Below are 15,686 nucleotides of genomic sequence, written 5' to 3'. Positions count from 1 at the left end.
GTTAGTCTTCTCATAAATGGCATCTGGAAAGCATGCGACAAGAACACATTGCTATTAAACGTATCAGCCAACTTTATACAAAGGTGCTAAATAGTCTACGGTTGGTAAAGTTCAGAACTGTGTGGTTCAGCTGAGAAGACTATAGAAGACCAATGTGAAATCTCACTGCTTTGGCAGACATGTGCTCTTTAATACCTGTGCATAAATGTATTTTCATCTTCAAAGCCTGTGTTGCGAGGGCCCAGGCTGCCATTCAGTGTACAATTGCAAGAAATGTAGAGTTTGCTGGTGGATTTGTATTTCGAATAAGACAATGAATAAAATTGATAAAGCAGAAAAGGTAGTTTACTCTGTGCCATCAAATTAACTCTGCCACAAAATTACCTGGTTATATCAGGTAGGAAGAAATACTGATAAAATATTTTGGTACATGGGTATAACAATAGCTCTTGTTGATAATATGAGGAATGCTAGGGCGCAGTATTATTTCTGTGCAGATGAGTTCATATTTTCTGTATTTGAGGTTTCTTTGGAAGAATAAACCAAAAGTCTATTTAAAGAAAAAACATGTTTTCAACTGTTCATTTTTATCTGCTGCCTAAAATACTTGAAGGTGCTGAAGTACAAACTTTTTTTACCCTACTGTATTTATCATAGTGTACTTAATTGAGCTGCAGCAGTTATGGACAAATGATTTGACTGTTTCTATTTACAAGTTTCGTGTATGTTTTAGGATAAATTCTTACCCTGAGTAAATTTACACCGCTTTGTAACAAAGCCCTGGTACTCAAAATGAGGATCTAGCAGCATGAGTAGATTCTTAATTTTGGTAGTTTAGCAGAGGACGTGTTTATAGTTCAAAAAATAAATAATTCAGGAGACTGTATCTGGTTTGTGTTGACTATTTGGACCCCTACTTAAAAATTAGTAATTCAGTCATTCCACTTGGTAACAGCTAACTATTACCTATGTGAACTTTTACAGCGTTACAACTTTTTTAGCAATGTTCATATTCTGTATCATGACTTGGTTAGGCATTTCACGTTGTAACAACACATTTGGAGGCTAATTTTAATAGTGTTTGTGTTGACTTTTTGAAAGTACATCAGGCTTGCTTTCTAAATCTTCTCTGAAACTTTTATGTGTAAGGTGAGTCACTTTCTTGAGCATCGGAACTTTTGATAAGGGACATGTTACTAGAAGTATTCAAGAACATAACCCTCAGAAAGATTGTAGCTACTGAAGTTGAGGAAGGACTTGAACACCGTTGTTCATACCTGCTAACGCAGAATGTCAAGAAGGGTATGCTGATATATTCCCCACATAATATATTATAAGGCTACTAGAAAGTTTGGATGATGCCATAGAGCAGAAAGCTCTTTTCAGCAATGTAAAGTCTTGTCACTAGTGATTGGGGTGTTAAACTAGCCACATTAGGTGGCAGAGATCTCAGTTCACGGAGAATTAAAGGCATTCTTACCTGTTTTTCAGGATATCTTGATATTATTAAGAAATTATTGAATTATTAAGAAATAATTCTTATTGTCAAAACTTCAAATGTTTCCATCTGTTCTCTGAAATTGAGCAGTAGCTAAATTAGGTATTTCCTAACGCACTAGTGCACACTGCCATTTTGCCTAATAGCTTAATTTTGTGTCTTTAAGTATGACCATGTTTTGTGGACATCCTCTCACATTAAGACGAGCCTGCAAGTCTTTAGCTCCTCAAGTGAAGGTCTTGTTCATCACACTCGTTGATCATGTTAATCCGAAGTGAAGGTGAATGCAGAATTTTACACGGTTATTTTAGGTCCCAACTCTTGTTTAGGTGTGTTTGCCACGTTTCCACATTTCCATGTTCAGAAAAGCTGATTGAAAATTTGTCCATTGGCATAGCTACATACTGCCATCCCCTGAAAGATATTTTTAAAATCTAATCAAATTCTTCATGTGTGCAGTGACTTTCAGCCCTGAGTGCTTTTTGAAGGTGGCGGAACTGTTCAGTTACCTTAAGTCAGGCGTGCGCCTGCTTGGTTTGGATCAGGTTTTTAGTAGATAGAGTTCAAAAATGTTGAAATATAGGGGAGACTGTCTCAAGGAGCATCAACATGCATGTGTTATAAGGTAAGGAAGAGATTTTTACATGAAGTACATGTCCAGACATTGTAGTTTTTGTTTTCCTGGTGAGGGAGACAGCCTGTAGGTCCCCATAGGTGGTTTGAGTTCCATCTGCCATACCCTGGTCCCCATGAGGCCCCTGCTTCCAAAAATCCAGCGGTGTACTCTTACAGCTGTCAAATTTAAAGCAAGTTTGCATTAAGATGAAGACACGCTTCAGTCCGTAGGCTTCAGCTCACTGTTAGTATCTCAGCACTTGGTTTGAGAGAAATCTTTTTGTCTACCAGATCAGTAGTTGCCAGGGGATCTAATCGTCTCATCAGTTTCAATCTAGCGTCATTCAGTAGGAATTTAAAGTTTTTCTCCTTGAACGAGTGTCTGGTACTCTCTTTGGGAAATGAATTCTGTCATCTGGAAGCTCCCATTAACCCCTTCCTACCAGCCACCCTACCTTTGACTTAGAGAAGTTTACAAATAGAAGAGAGGAAACAAAAGCTTCAGGGGTCAGAAACTTTCTCTTATATTAAGCCTAAATCCAGATAGTGTGAAAACATGCTAAGAATGAAGGAACTGAGATGCTTAGCTTGTGTTTTCTGTGAAGAAGGAGAAAATCCAGTCATTAAATTAGACCAGTTGACACTGTAATTCACTGTTCTTAGTATGGCCTTAGAATTTTGTATGGATCTGCTACTACACTTACATTTTTTAATTATTACATTAAGATAACTTGCACAGCAATTAGAAGTGTTTAACTTCTTGTTAATGACTGGAGGCCTTAAGCAACTTCAGTCTTTTGCATTGCATATCAGAAGTTTATTTGACTTGAAAGGGTTGGGTTTTTGGTGGTAGAGAAAATTTTTCATAAAATCTTGTGATAAAAAGGCAAACTTACATGTAACCAAGTTGTCTGTTGACTATTACTGAAAGTCGTGTTCTCAGATCTTTTTTTTTCCTCTGTGTTCTGCTGATGTGAAAAGCTGGCTAAGACGAAGATAGCAAAATTCATGTTAGCTGCTCTAACGCATGAAACGCTTTTCTTGATCTCTGTACGACAGCATTAATGTAGCCACTCACTGAATTGCTTCCTGAAAAACATTTTAGAAGCAAGAAACCTAATGCACTTTATATTTTGAATTTACACTGTAGATTTTGGAATATAACAAGCTTAGAGAAAAGAGTTAAATCTTTTGGTATTTTTTTAAAGGATTTGTTGTTGTTGTTGCAATAGCTTTCTGTCTTTAATCCTTCAACATATATTTTTGTATTTAACTTAAAAAATCTGATTTTTGCCTACTCCTATTTACTGTCAAACACCTAGACAACTTTAAATGCATGTTTTTACTGTCCCCTCTTTTTTGTTAGTGATACTTACAGAGTAGATGTGGGATAAAAACTTGCATCGAGGTTGGTGGAAGTGTTGAGGTGGGGAGGCTATTCTCATGTGGGGATTGCTAAGGCAATTCTTTCTAGTTTTGTTTTCATCCTCCTCCCTCAGAAGCTATTTAGTTATCTCAGTAAACCAAAGGGATAGTAAATTTATGATGATGTATTATGAGATAAATCTATGATTTCAGAAAAAGTAAGTTTTTCTTGAAAAATTACTCTAAGTTTTTAATGACATGATGTTTCCTCTGGTTTTTCATTTGCAGTTTGACTAGCTGACACTTTGTCATACATTGGCACCTTTAACTTTTACCTTGGGAACCTGCTTTGTTCTTTCTTGTTGGTGAATTGCTCAGAGTAATAGCAACATGATATTTTATCAAACAAAGATTATTGCTCCTGTTTTGCATAATAAAGTGTGCAAACCAGACCAATAAAACAGTTACTTGCCTCTGTCCACTCATAGTTCTTGAGCCTGCATAATTCTGTATTGCAAAGTACTGCATTAAAATAGGAATTTGAAGATATAAAACTTTTTATTTGTAGTGATCTGCAAATCAAAAAAAAAAAGTTAAAAAAACAGTCAAACAGCTGGTTTTGAGTGCAAGTCATTTATGTGATGGTCTGGGAATTACTTTTTTTTTTTTCTCCTGTGATTAAGAACTGTGTTGCAAAGGTTCTTATTGCCTCCCCGGCAGCTTTACATCACCTCTCTTTCAGTATTGCAAATGCCAAGTACACGCTTGAGTATCTGTTGGAATATCGAACAAAGTATCAGAATCTAATTAACTTACTGCTATCAGATGACTGTTATGATCAACTTGCTGTAGGAGATGTTTAAGGTAATGCTTTGTCTATGTCAGCTGTAGCTAATGCTGCAATTATTGCCACTGAATTTGATTTATGTTTTTTTCCAATTACAAACCACTGCAATGAGAGAGCCTGCCAGAAAGCGAGGATGGCCTGGTGTGGCAGAAAACACCACTGATGCCCAAGTCCCAAGGCAGCCCTTCCTTCTTCTGCCCCCCTAAAACTCTCGCGTTAGTACTTACAACCTTGCAGCTCGCCGAGCGCAGCAGGATGACGCCCTGCTATAGGAAATAGGCTTGGGTTTGGTCATCTTGATTTTTGTGACATCAGGAAATCCTACTGGTGACGCAGGCTAAGTCGAACAGCAAGACCACTGTGGAGTGCTCGGTCATTCGCTTGGAAATACTCTGTCGTGTGGCTGAAATCTTACCTCGAGGGAGGGAGTTCGTAACGTTGATGGGGAGATGGGTGCGTGTCTGGCCCCGGGAAGGCTGCGGGAGTGCTGAGGTCCAGCCTGCTGCTGGGGAGAACACATCCTTCGGGCCAGCCTGGGAAGAAGCAGGGTATAGGAGTAGATCAGGAGAAACATCCTCATCTTTGCTTTACGTGCACAAACTACCAGCTTAGGTATTTGTCTATTTTTAGGTTTTTAACTGAAAAACTCTTATGTGGCTCAGAATGCTTCCATATCCATCACTTGCTTAAAGTAGCCTCTGCCCATACCCGTCGGTGATGTTCTGTGCCAGCTCTAACGTCAGCCACAGCCTCCCTGGAGGAAGGTGCGTGCTTGCCTTATTACACTTCTCTAAACTAGGTGAGGGCTGAGGAAATACCCTGGGACAAGTTTTCCCTTGATGAGACTCCACTGAAGAAATGGAGAATTGTGTGGGGGATGAGTAGCAAGAGAGCGTGAGTTCAGCTGTTATCGGGGTCAGATATGTTACCATGTTTAGGAGAGGACTTCCGCAGGAGATGAGGAGGAGTTTCAGTATTAAGTGCAGGTTGACTGCTTGATATGTGTGGGGGATTAGATCCAAGAGGAAAAGTGTGGTGAGGAGAGGAAAAGGTGGAGGAGCAAGAGGAGTTGTTGATGAGAGTGTGCAGGAACCAGCTTTCCCCTGAAGGCATCACAGCTGCTTCTGCCAGAGGGGGAGAAGGGGAGGCATGCAAGAGGATTTATGCTTTTTCTTATGTCAAATAGAGGATCTGAGGTATCCCTGCCAAGCCCGTGGAGTGCTCTGGACATCCCTTCATGCCGTGCCCGAGAGCGTGTGTCGTGGTTTAGGCCTGGTTGGCAGCCAACCACAACGCAGCAGCTCTCTCTCCCATCCCCTCCAGCAATGAGAAGGGACAGAGAGCCAGGCTTGGGGTTCGAGATAGGACTGGGATGGGGGAAAATCCCCCTTTATGATCACAAGCAAAAGGCAGACTCGTTAAGGGAAGAAAAAAGAACATACATTTATTACAGACACTAACAACACATAACAGAGTAAGACAGTGAGAAGCATTGCCACATCTTGAGAACACCTTCCCCCCACCCCTCCCTTCTTCCCGGGCTCAGCTCTGCTCCCGATATCTCTACCTCCTCCCCCAGGGGCGCAGGGGGCAGGGAATGGGGGGTGCAGTCAGTGCTGCCACTTCTCTTATCTTCGGTGAGGGGAGTGTCCGAAACTTGTTCCTCCTGCTCTATCGTGGTCCCCCTCTCACAGCAGACAGTCCTCCACAAACTTTCTCTGACTTGAATTCCTCCCATGGGCCGCAGCGTTCCCCACATGCTCCGTCATGGGTCACTAACTTCCTCCGACTGGATTCCCTCCCACGGCTGCAGCCCTTCCCGAGCTGCTCCGGCGTGGGACTCCCCCACATGCTGCAATCCTCCCAGCGCTGAATTACAGCAGCGGGGCTGCCTTTTCCCATGAGACCCCGGCCTTCTTCGGGCACAGAACCTTGATCCACCAGGTGAAAACAAACACAGGCCATAAATCAAAGTCTGCTCCACCGCAGATCTCCATGGGTGGCAGGGGGGGCTGCCCTGCCGTCTCCCCACAGGATACAGGGGGTCTCTGCTCCGGCACACCTCCCCCCTCCTTTCTTCCTCCGTTCCTCCACTGACCTTGGTGTTCATGCAGCTGCAGCAACTCCTCCTCACAAGTCCCCCTGCTCGTCACCACGGCCCTTCTTAAATACGTTATCGCAGAGGCGCAGCCGATTGGCTCAGTTTTCCAAACAGAAGTGGAGCTGACTTGGAGCTGGAGGAGCTTTGAGCCCCTATAGCCCCCTCCCCTGCCACCAAAAAACTCCACCACTCACTCAACCCAGGACATTGTGCTTTTCGGGGCCTGTCCAGCACGACGGTCCCCGAGTCAGGAGCGGGAGGGATTCGGGCGGGTTTGCAGTGCTGAGTGCTGACCAGCCCTGCGGGAAATCCTCTCTGAGGGCACTCTGCAGTTTGCACTTCTTTAGGAATGGTTTTCTCACTGACCTTGGGATGTTATGTGCACTGTAGTCGTAGACTATTGTCAAATCACTTTTCTATGGATAAAAAGTTAAAAATTTTTTCTTCAGTAGTAATCAGATTAAAATTATGTTTTCCTCTTGTCAGCTTTCTGTGCCTTTTTACTTGCTTCTTGGTTAGGAGACTTTTTATTCTCTATAATTATTTAATGTGGATATTTTATATTTATATAAAAATATATAACATATTCTCCAGATATTAATATTTCTATATTTCAGTACGGTTTCCTGTTCAAAATGTGGATTCAGAGAAAATTTGGCTCTGACATCAATCATGCATCAAGGATTATTATTTTTATGATCACAGCAGTTGTCAGAACAATACATGATGTATGTATCAATAATTGCCCAAGATCACCATAAAGTCTCCAAATTAGTAGATACTTTTAAGACATCATGAGGTCTTAGAAATGTCTATGTATTTACTATTGTCTGAGGCATTTTTCTCATCTCTGACCTTTTCACAAAACTCAAAAAGCTTCAGAAAAACTTGTAACAAAGAAGTGAGTTTTATTAGCCTTCTAAGAGGATGGGTACGTTTAACCCCCTTCCCCCCCCCCCCCCCCCCCCCCCCCCGATGACATTGGGTACATTTGTCATTAAAGCAGCTTAATGTTATTTCATGTGTCTAATTGGCCTTAATGCTACTTGCAGCAAAGTCAGGAATGTTTGATGATTTAGTACCACGGTACTTAGAAATACCTTAAAACCATTAAATCTATCAAAGCTTTCTGAAAAATCATTCAATCCTAGGCTAAATTTTTAGAGAATTTTGATCTTTATCCATGAATAAATAAGATGGATATTTTTAAAATTATCAAACATTTAAATAGTAGGGCATTTTATATAAATATAGACTCAGTAGTGTTCCAGTGTGAATTATATTAAACTCAGTGGGAAACCATCTATTAACCTTAGCAAGAATAGAATTAAAATTTCAGAAACTGAGTTCTGCTTTAGGAGTCCTGTGTCAGGGGATTATTAAAATACCATCCTGATACTTTATGAATGAATTGGACAATTAGTAGTACTAATTAGTAGCAATGTCAGTTTAAAAGAACTACTTAGAGGAAGCGCAACGCTGAATATTCCTTGATGGTGAAGGAGAGGGCCTTCAGCAGGCACCATTGGTACATGCTGGGTGGTGAAATGAAATTCCTTCACTATGTAAATTTATTTTGAACTTTCTCAGCCTTTCCAGTTTCTGCATACACCATCCAGGCTTTTCTGTAGCATGACAACATTTAACACCTTGTAGGGTGCTGCAGAGATATTTAGTAATGAAATCTATGCATATGATGACTTTGGTTATCGCTTTACTAGGAGATTAACATCCTCGAGCCAGAGAGGGGTGATAGAAGCAAAGAATATGGAAAGCGTGAGTGCTGTGGTGATGAAGTTGGTCACATCCCTAAATAAGCAAAGAGTAAAATTCACCATATTAAAACCATTGGCACTGCGGTCAGTAGTGGTGAAATGTATTCCGTGACCTTCCTTAAGGTAATTCCTCTTTAAAAAGGTTACTGATAAGAGAATTGCGAAGCAACCAACTTTTTTTTTTTTTTCCTTTTCTTAGAGTCCTTAAGAGTTTCCAATTATAGCTGAGCAGTAACAAAGAAAAAGTTATATGTGGTGGTGTTTGTGTACCTGGGTGGGGTGATTCCTTTCTATGTGAACTTCAGATGGACGGTGTAATATTTCAGATTTAGGAGAAAACAGGTTTCTCTGCCCCCAGCATTGGTTGCAGCCTGAGTCCAGATGAGAAGAAAATTGATGCAAAGAGTCTGTGCTGGATATGTCGTTGAGTCCTCCTCCTGTTAACTGCGGTGGCAGCGTTTGGCCTGCGTGAGAGTTAAAAATAATCAAGATTTGCCAGTTAAGGAGAACTGCGCCAAGAATTTTTAAATAAGAAATAACATAGTTTAGAAAAGTTTATGTTATTTACTTTTTGGAGGATTTAATTTTAAACAATGGCATAATGTCATGTCTAAAAGAAGACGCTTTATTATGTGATGATAAAATATCATGAGGCAAAAATATAAACTGTTAGTGTGTTTGCTGCACTAAATGTCTTCTTCCCTAATGAGTTTGAGACTTGGGATAAGAGGTTCGTCTTGAAGTCCAGGTATCCTTTTCTTCTGTTCCTTATGCTATTTGTATATTTACTCAGGTATTTGTACAGTGCTACCGTTCTCAGAGGAATGGAAAAGCTTACAGCTTTGGTGTCAACAAAACTCTATTTATATCAAATCACCTGAATCTGAGTATAGAAGTGAACCCGTTGCGGTGGGTTGGGTTAGCTCCTGCCTGCGGGAGGAGCGTCCCAGCACCGTGTGGAAGCGCGAGCGGCTGGCAGCTGGGACAGCGTTTGTGCCTCCTCTATGTCTGTTTACATTCCTGTGAATAGAATGCGCATAACACTTGTTATTGGCCTTTAGGCAATTTGCAGATATGCTTTTGAGGCTCTGCTTCTGCAAGTTGTATACGTTACAAAGTACAGGACAGGTTAAAAGTCATAATCCAGCCTGCTGTCAAAGTCCCTATTAATTTCCAACATCAAGATATGATACAGCAGACAAATGAAGCCAAGTCCAAATTTTTATTTTCACGTATGGCGAAAAAAAGATGGGGACTGTGCATTTGCTGAGAGCGGAAGCAACATTCCTATCAAAAGAAAAGATTATTTTTTTAATTTTTTTTTAAGTGTATGACTATTACCAGGTTTTGTCCTGGATCTTTCTTCAATGGATGACAGCTGAGTTTGCAGTTGGTCCGGTGGGGACCACTGGGGTGGGAAGAGGATTGTTTCTCGCTCCTGTCAGAGTTATTTTGTCAAATATGTTCGCTTTTGGGTATTTATATTTTGTATGTTAAGGCTTTGTGTTAGCCAAGAAATCAAGAAGAAAATGTATTAACAACATCCTCTCCTGATTAGAATGGCTCTTGTACCGAGAGCTGCCTCTTACAGACCTTTTGCAATACCGCCGTGCTTCAGGTAGAGACAACTACAGGAAGGAATTCAGTTATTTGTTAATTTACAGTAGTAATAACTAAATAAATTTTTTTACTAATTCATTCTTTGGTACCTCTTAGAAAAAAAGGAAGGGAAAAGACAAATTGGTATTATACAGAGCTAAATGTGTTTGTTTATCATCTCAGCTCTCATCAGTTTCACAGTTATCTGTATATTAAATTAAAGCTCAGTGAAGGAGAAAAGTAGATTACATTTCCATTGTGAGCTAGAAAATAGAAATGCATGTACAACAGGTATGCAAAGTAGCTAATGGAAATAAATCACAAGTTTTTAAAATTCAGTGTTACAGATGAATGAAAATAATTTTAAAATTATTCAGTAATTTTGAATTCTAAGATGTTTTCACAAAACCAAAATAAATTGGAATGCATGACTATTTGAGAAAACCTTTAGTTTCCATACCTTACAGCTTCAAATCTGGAGTATTAACTTCATCAAAATACCAAGAATGAGGAAGCAGAAAACATATTTCTGTGTAATGTACAAAATCCAGGCAAATGCTTGCCATAGCAACCAGCAGTTAGGTAAGGCGAGGGCTATGGCACATGGGCCTGCACTGTGCTTACCTCTTTATTACCCAGGGTTGTACATGGGAGTGATTTTCTCCAGTCGCAAACTGATCTATTTGTCAATTTGATTGTTTTCGTTCAGTTTTTAAATTGCCGGGTGAAGATTGCATGTATGCTGTTTCTGAATAGTAGCATGCACCTTTCCTGTCAAAACCAGGGCTTTTTATAAAATAAAAGTCTTTTCATGGTTGTAAGATATATTATTAGTACTTGTCACTTTCTTTATGAAAGTATCAGGATTTATACGATTGAGACTGTTGACTAAATTGATGTCTCTGATTTTCTCCTTTTGCAAATTAAAACTCCATTTCTTTTTTTTTTTTTCTGTAACTAGAGACAAAAAAATAGATAGTATCCCTTCTTACATCTTCTCTGTTCAAAGCTACATCCACTCAAGTGACACCGTTGCCAAATCTGTGAAAAATGTTAGTATGTTAGCCTTATAGCTATGTATCACAAACGTAAAACAAATATGTTAGTATGTTAGCCTTATAGCTATATATCACATAAGTAAAACAAATGTGTTAGCATGTTAGCCGTAGAGCTATAGCTAATTTTTAAATTAGCTTCTCTGAAAGACCTGCCTCTTGTTATTCTATTTCTTTTAGCTGTAATGTTTTTCACTGGGCATATTGTGTTGTTAGGCAGTTAAAATACATTTTTGAAGTTATATTAATATTGCCAACTTGTTGTCATACAAAAGAACAGTACGCTTGGAAAAGGCCATATGTTCATGCAAAGGTAGTCTTGGAAGGTAGGATATTTGTTTCTTGTTTTTTTTATGTCATCTGTTATGTTTTAACTTCATTTTCTCCAGATACTGTGTCTAGCAAATATTTGGATAATAGATGTGAATCCTAAACAGTAAGGAAGCAAGATTTTTGTTTCCAACAGCTTTATGATGCCTTTAGTCAGGTACTTAAACCAGGTATTTTTTTAGACATGCCAGCCTGCTCTTTGGTATTCTAACAGTTAAAATTTAGAATTAGGATCATACATTTTGAGCATGTAGACAGTTAAATATTACTTTTACTTAAACAATGAAATATACTGAGGTCCTCCTATGAAGATAGGAGATGAGAAGATATTTTCAGTCCTGCAGTACTCTAAAATAAAATAAATGAGCAAACATACTGAATTTCCCCAAGTGCGTTGCACGGCCATGAGCCAAATTCACTGCTGCTCTTTCCACTTCGAGTTACTCATTCCTGTACACGTGCCACTCCTTCCTCAGCGTCTAGGCCAGCACAAGCATTCCTCCAGCCGCAGAGATTAGGGAGCCGATCTAGGTTAAGACTAATCCAGCAGAAATACTCAAATCGGCTCCTTTATCTGGTTCCCTGGGCCGGTTTTAGCCTCCGCAGAGGAGAGGGAGCAGCCTTTTAGCAGAGGGTTGAGCTGGGCCCTCCGGCTACACCTCGGGGATTTCCTCCTCAGGAACAGTCCCAAGTTCCAGGAAAATGAAGAAGTAAGGAAAAAAATGTGGCGTCCCCATAGTTTTCAAGCTTTCTGCTGAGGAGCTAGCAGAGCCCTGATTTAAGCCAGGTCTCCTGGATCGATCGAAGTTCCAGGTCTACGTTGGGGAAACCTGAAAATCCTGTGATACGTAATTAGTCCAAGCATAATCATGCAAAGATAATTTCACCAACTGTTTAGGCTGGTTGTAAGAATAAAATTAAATACAAGACTCCGGTTAGGCTGAGTCCATGATTCTCCATCACATATTCAAGTCATGGAATTAGTTGTAGCTGTGTGTGTTTTAGGCAAAAAATCTACAAGACATTTTAGGGGAAAATGTCTACAAGTCTAAGAGCTGCTTTCAATGGTATCTAAGCTACTTCGGGGTTTTTATGTTAATTTATATGTATGTATATGTGTGTGACTATATATAGAGAGAGGCGTGTATATAAATTAGATTAAATAGGCAAAACAGGGTGGGTTTTTTTACAATTTTAGTTCTCTGAAGTTTTATGGTAGATCTTCTCAAGAATATTTGATTAAAAAGTGCTTTTATCCATTGTCCAGCTGTGTGGGCTGTATTTCTATAGCCTTAAAGTCTGTGGAAGTGTAAGGCAATGGAGGATATAGCCAGAGTTGGACCTGACCCTTGGACAGTAGGGCATTCTTCAGATTTTACATCCATGGTCAGTGAAAGAAGAGAGATCCTTCTAGAGGGCTGTTTGGAATACAGCTGTATTTAGGATGAGGTTAGATTAATTTATTTTAAACCACGCTTTGGACTCTACCTTTCTTCCCTGAGAGCACCTAGGTAAACTCACCAGCTTTGTTCAATGTTTGCTTTCCTGAATGCGCCCATGGGTTTCGTGTAGTGAAGCAGTCTGTTAGAGGAGCCGTGCCATCTACATGAAGTGCAGGTATTGATAACTTGGCTTTCTGCAAATCTTGGTTTAGTACCAAATGCATTTTATTTCAGGAAGAAGAGGCTTTATCACAACAAAACGGTCAAAGCATAAAGACTTGAAGAAACAGCACTTCCAATTCCTACTAAAAGTTCAGAGACCCACCAAAACCTGGTGGCTTACCTGCACTAGTCTTCCTGATTTGAGGTAGGTGAATTCTCTCTTTGCCATTCTTTCTCCTCCTGTCACGTATATGTGGATAATAAACACAGTGATTTCAAATTTTAAAATCGTTTATTCTATTTTCTTTAATGTGTCAGAAAACAATGGTGGGCTTTCAGTAGGCTGGTGTGATAGGCAGTGGTTTTTATCTGGTGGTAATGTAGTACCAACACTAGAGATGGTAGCATGTTTATTTTTAGTATTATGGGAGACAATGCAATTGCTAAATATAATTTTGTGTGACATTTCCACTTAACAATATAAAAATAGCAATTACTGAAAGTAAAATCAGACAAAATCAGACCAGATGCTTGTAAACAGGTCTCTGAGCTTCTGCCAGTATTTTCCAGTGTGGAGCATATAGCTCTGATTTAGGATTAACTCTTTTGGAGGAGCATTTTTCAGTTAGGCTACAGGGTAAATGGGAAGATTAAACAGCCAATAATCAAGTTGCTTGATTTTGAAGAAATAAATTTAAAATCTACCTGAAGAAAAAGAGAGAATTGGCTGACTGCCATTCTTTTTCTCATTTGTGACAGCGCACAATTGAAAATTTATTGAGTTTGTTTCTCTTACTGGAAGATCGCTTTTTAGCATTTTTCATTTTTCTTATGAAAAGTAGTATCTTTAATTTTAGATACGTCAAGTACCATAGTTGTAAGAATATTGTCTGTATTTTAAGAGATTAGATGGGGACAGGATTTTTTTAATCTGTTAGCACAGACTTGTTATGTAAATAGAAGGCTCACAAAGAGAACGAGACAGCACATGCACTGAAAAAACAGATGTCCCTTCCCCAGAAATACATTCACCATTAGATTCCTGCAACTTAGTGAGAACTCATTGGGAAGTTTATTGTTATGGATATGTATGCAGTTGAAAAAAGAAACATATTGTAGTCACTGTCTAAATCCTATACTTCTCTGAATGATAAACTGGTCTTTTCACATGTGGGCAGGCCTATTTAGTAACAGCAAGGATAGTCTGTGACAATCACCTTCTTACATTAAATAGCAGACTTCAGAAGCCTAAGTGCTTTTTTTCAATGTCAGGTGTCCATTTTTTTAATTGAAAAAAAAAAAAATCTTTCTCAGTTTTTTTTTACAAATGCTTATTTTTCATTCTTTAGCACAAAACCTGGTAGTTCCTAGTAGGCAAAGAAAGATAGGAAGAAAGGAGAATGAGCACAAGACTGTCAGGAGGGGAAAAGCAACACAGAGCCTGTTGAATTAGCCACAAAAATTCTTTTGGCTCACCATATAGGAGCCTTTTGATTATCACCGGTGGCCTGTGCTTAGTATTTATGAAACTGTATTCTGTAGCTGGTCAGCTGTCTCTGCGGTGCTAGTATTTTGATGCTAGTAAGGTTGTAAATGGCATATGCATAATTAAGGTAATGTCTTTTTTTTTTCAGCCGAAAGTTTAATGACATATTTGTTTACACGTTTCCATTTCTCTATGCTCAGTATGGAGGATTTTTATAATTAATTTATTGTTACTATTTTAAATATATGTATATATAATCTATGTTAAAAATCAGGTTATTTGTTTGAATTCACTTTAATAATGCTTTTCTGTAGATTTCTGGAGGCCTTTATTAGAAGCTTCTTTTACTGATGCTGCTTCAGTGCTTACTACTGTCCACGTGACCTAGTTATTTTAAGCCCTAGTATGACTTAGGTTTCATTCTTGGGCTATTTCATCCATCTATTGAAATTGTTTCCAGTAAATTAGTTTTACAGTGTTTGCTGTGATTAGCATTATATGCTCAAGGGAAGTTCTTCATGAAAATGTCTCTTATCAATACCTTTCAATGTGTTTAAACATTAATAAATAATTTAAATGAAGAATGTAATATCCATAGTGAAATTACAATCTGAAATATATTTGTATGCAAATTCTTTAATGGTAAGTTATACCATCTTCCTAGTTGTTTTGTTACTGTAAAGATAAGCTATGTTGTGAAACCATGGGTTCTCTACTTATCTAAAATGTTATGAGTAACCTGCCTAAAAATGTTCATTCTTTGAAATATTTCATGCAGCTTATATACAGCGGAAACAAGTTAAAAATTTCTGTCATTTCTACAATTGAAGAAAAAATTCTTATGTTTAGATTATTCCATTTATATGTTAGATTTTAAGATTCAGAATTTCTGGAAATTTAGAAAAGATTTAGAAAGCATTGGCATTCAGCTGCCTGGTAAGCTGAAGCTAGTAGCTCAGGCCCGTCGGTCAGAGCCCAACCTTGTGAGTCCTGTGGCTGTTTCACAGGAGAAAGTTCAGTGTGTCTCAAACTCCATGAGACTTGTATCGTTCTCCTTTCAGGGTATGTCTGACTTCGTTGTGAGTAACTTTTACTGCAGCTCTGTATTGAACACCCCAATTCTTCACCTGCTAAAATGCAGTATTTTTTTTCAGTCATACACATTCAGTATTTAGAGCCCTCTGACTCATTGCATCTATAAACTCACAGTTTTGGCTTTTCAACAAAGTCATTTAACCCTTACAACTAAAGGGAAGAGGCTTTATTTTACTAATAGCAATGATACTAACTTTGTTGTTATGTATGTTTTATTTTTTTTTTTTTTATTTCAATAATTTTAATAATATATACGGACTGGATGTACCTTATTAGTATTCTAGATATATAAAAACATTCAGTATTAAGAACAGGT

General features: G+C 38.7%; 1 protein-coding gene across 6 annotated transcripts in view; it reads left to right on the top strand.

Annotated features, from left to right (window-relative positions):
* Nucleotides 1-15,686, top strand: part of MBD5 (methyl-CpG binding domain protein 5) — a 146,659-nt gene that overhangs the window by 67,522 nt on the left and 63,451 nt on the right. For all 6 annotated transcript variants that reach the window (XM_042784030.1, XM_042784028.1, XM_042784029.1 and 3 more), the window contains exon 3: nt 12,862-12,994. The gene's annotated coding sequence lies outside the window, so the exon portion shown is untranslated. The remainder of the gene's footprint in view (nt 1-12,861; nt 12,995-15,686) is intronic.

This window comes from Tyto alba, unplaced genomic scaffold (assembly GCF_018691265.1).
Source record: "Tyto alba isolate M040663 unplaced genomic scaffold, T.alba_DEE_v4.0 Super-Scaffold_7, whole genome shotgun sequence".
NCBI classification, from domain to species: domain Eukaryota; kingdom Metazoa; phylum Chordata; class Aves; order Strigiformes; family Tytonidae; genus Tyto; species Tyto alba.
The sequence above is the reverse complement of the archived record's forward strand: the minus strand, read 5'-3'. Positions and strand labels throughout refer to the sequence as shown.